Here is a 4111-nt window from a genome sequence, read left to right as displayed (position 1 = left end):
TCTCGGTAATCCGGACGACTCGATAATCCGGTCAATACCTTGGCACTCATTGTCCGGATTATCGAGCCGCTACTGTATATAATCCCGCGCAATATCACATTTCCCCTTCTCGAAACGGAAAAAACCGCCATAAAATATACATACGTAATACAATTTACATACATATTTACCCAATCTCAGTTTTCACTGCCCCCTCATATTCACATAAGTCCCGAAATTTCTACATAGTATGTACATATATATGTGAGTTCTAGCGGTGCGCGCGAAACAAATATTTATATATTACTCAAATATATATTTACTCATCCAGATATATACATCAGCTCATTTGTCCGGTGCGATACACGTACTTACATATGTACTTGTATATACGAACGTAGAAAAATTCACTAAGTCACGCACGTATATTAAACAAGTACATAGTTACATACCGGACACCCGTTTGTTCATTTCTCCGCTATTACTCTAAAGCCACTTGCTTCGGACATACATATGTACATACTCGCATATAACCACGACACAGAAGCATAACACACGAAATTGTGTTTGCAATTATTCTCCTTTTAATTAGCGGTACCCGAAAAGTACAAAAATCTCTTCTCTCTTGTCCCCTTCTTCCACTTATGCCTAGAGATTTACCCCGTTTCAAAGTGAAAAAATAAGATTCTGCTACAAAATTTGCGACATACGTACATACTCACAAGCCGAAAAGACAAACGGTATACCCATTTACTTACGTACGTACATATTACGGCTTGCATATTTATTTACTTCGCTTCTCTCGCTCTCCAACCACCTTTTGCGCTTCCAAAATTTGCATATGCACATACGTACACACGTACGTATATACTATTGGGCTCACACGCGCTGAGACAATATACAGTAGAGGTCAAGAAAATACCACCCGAAGCAGATACAGTAGAGCTCATAAAAATAGCACCACACGAGGAAAAAATTATTAATCGTTAAAAAGTAGCGAAAATAAATATTTTAAATTTGAAAATAAGAAGGTGTTAACTGCATCTTGGTATCTCAAGACAAGATAAAGATATTTTTACGTTTTTTACTCCTTCACTACCGTCTCACCCCGAATTCCCCCAACTACCTCTTTAGAACCCAAAATGGAAAAGAAATCTCCTACTGGTTCTGACTCAAGCCTTCAGGACTTCATTTTTGATAGTAATAGGCTAGAGTCATTTTATTCAAAATGGTCCAGCACCCTTATAAGCGAACACACCCAAACGCTTTTAAATGTGAAGTTACAGCAACTTGACAAGTTATGGGATGCTCTTATAAGCTCATATAGAGCAGTATCCCGCTCTGAGCACTTCGCTGAATCTAGCGGATCGATTGAGCAGAAATATAATAAATGCTCAGAAAGTTATGAGAATTGTAAGACGCAAATTTTAGACGGCTTACAACTTCTCGGGGCAAATTCCCAGTCCCAAACAAGCACCATTCCCATCACAAATTCCACCCCAACTTCGAACTCCCAAGAAGTATTCCACGGCACGGAAGATATGTTCACGGCAGTCTATAAAAATCACCCCAAATTAACCAAACCAGCCCAGAAACTATACCATTTAAGGCAAAAAACCAGAAGTCAGGCAGGACAAATAGTTAAACAATTCCCTCTCACTGACGATAATTTTGAACTTGCCTGGGATGCCTTAAAGTCACGGTACGAGAATCGTAGGCTATTGGTAGATAACCAATTAAAAGCGTTATTCAATATCCCCCCCCATATACACAGAAAGTGGTGAGCAAATCCAAAAAGTTCAATCCACTATCAATAATTGCCTCTCAACCCTCTCAGCACAAGGAATCCCGACCAGCAATTGGGACCCCATCCTTGTATATTTATGTTCCTCAAAACTGCCCAGTGAAACTCTGTCTCTATGGGAGCAATCACTCAGCTCACGGAAAGAGTTACCGCTGTGGGCAGATATGAAAAAATTCCTCACAAGCCGGTATGAAGTAGTAGAAAGACTACATGCATATCGGCCAGGCAAACTAAAACCCCCTACCCCACTTTTTACACCCAGAATGATGAACCAAAATTCGACGTTCATTAATAAAAGTAGAACTCAAAATTTTCATGTGGATCTAAATCAGCCGATCTCATGCAAACTCTGCAACTCAAGGCACCCCATGAAGACATGTGTTAAATTTAAAGCACTGTCCGTATCTGACCGTTTAAGATTCATACGAGAGCACAATTATTGTGAAAATTGCCTTTCTTACTCCCATTTAAAGGGTGATTGTTCAAGCAGCTTCACTTGTGTATACTGCCAAAGAAAACATCACTCTCTTTTACACTTCCCGCAAAAAACCCAGCAACCAAAACCCAATTCAAAACCCCAGCGAACAACGAGTCAGCTGTCGACGCAGACTAGTACGGATACTGAAGCGCCCACTTGCTCGAAATATGCGACACATAAGCCACCAGAGAAAAAGGGCGTAAATAAAGTGTCATCTCACTTTTCGAGTACTAACGTCACAACTCTCCTCCCAACGGCGGTAGTACCGATATATTAAGATGGCGAATATCATAATATTCGCGCTCTGGTGGATCAAGGCTCACAAAAAACGTTTGTATCATCCCGGATGCAGAAACTCTTTCGCTTGCCTATGACAGATGCTCTATTCGAGATTTCTGGAATGGGTGGAATGGTGGTGCAAAATTCAAAGAAAATGTGCGAAATCACACTCTGCTCAGCAGATCGAGCCCAGAAAATAAAGACCCAAGCCATTATTTTGCCCCAATTGACTCATTTTCTACCTACAACCAATATCTCTCATATTAACTTAGAAGAGATAAAACGATTAAGGCTCGCCGATCCCAACTGTTTCACCCCAAATAAAATGGATATGGTAATCGGCAGTGACCTAATCCCCCGAATTCTCCTACAAGGGCTGCAACAAAACATAAGCAGACGTCTCATAGCGCAGAACACGATATTTGCATGGATTCTGAGCGGCCCAATCCAGGAGAGGATCTCCACCTTTACCACCCAGGTAACCGAACCCCAGGAGGAATCGTTGATTTCACTGCTGAAGAAGTTTTGGGAACAGGAGGAAGTAGCTGTCACGCAACCCCGTTCAAGTGAAGAGGACTTCTGTGAGGACCTGTATCGACGGACAACAATCCGGCAGACAGACGGACGATACATGGTGAAACTACACATCAAACCCGAATTCCCAGACATCATGGCTCTAGGACACTCTCGACTAGCAGCGCAGCAGCAGTACATCAGCATCGAAAGGACTCTGGAGAAAGCACCTGACCTCTGCAAAAGGTACTCAGAAGTTCTGGAAGAATACATCACCATGGACCACATGGAGCACACCTCATCCCAAGAAGTCATCAATGGTAAATACTTCTCCTTTTATTTACCGCATCACGCTGTCATAAAACCAGACAACAAAACAACAAAAGTACGCGTAGTCTTCAATGCTTCCAGAATATCGCACACTGGAAACTCATTGAATGACGTGCTATACACTGGCCCAACCCTTCAAAACGACTTGATGCTCATCATTCTTCGATGGCGCCTCTACAAGTTCGTTTTTAATGGCGACATCGAAAAAATGTATCGCCAAATTCTCGTCCACAAGGAAGATCAAGACTTCCAAAGAATCGTCTTTCGTAGGTCCCCAAATAAGCCCATAGAAGATTTTAGGCTGAAAACAGTCACCTTTGGCGTCAATTGCGCTCCCTATCTGGCAATTCGGGCGCTTCATCAGTTAGCGCAGGATTGTCAAGACGAATTCCCGCTCGCCAACAATATCCTCCTGCGTGAGACATACGTGGACGATATTCTCTCAGGCGGGCACAATATACATATAAGTTCATTAACCCAAGTGAAAGACGCCCTAAAATCCGCAGGCTTCCCACTACGAAAAATCACCTCAAATCACCCAAAAAGCCTGGAATCAGTCCCAGATTCCGAGGTCCTTGATGTTGATTTTCTCCAGTTTCAGCACACTAGCTCTACAAAAACTCTAGGCATAAAATGGAACGCGCTAACGTACTCCTTCTCCTACACATACGATCCTGTTTTCGCTGCCAACTCGAGGACAAAACGGCAAATATTATCAGCGGTAGCGA

Source organism: Rhagoletis pomonella, unplaced genomic scaffold (assembly GCF_013731165.1).
Source record: "Rhagoletis pomonella isolate Grant_MI unplaced genomic scaffold, Rhpom_1.0 Rhpom_scaffold_00014, whole genome shotgun sequence".
NCBI classification, from domain to species: Eukaryota; Metazoa; Arthropoda; class Insecta; order Diptera; family Tephritidae; genus Rhagoletis; species Rhagoletis pomonella.
This window is presented reverse-complemented; position numbering follows the sequence as displayed.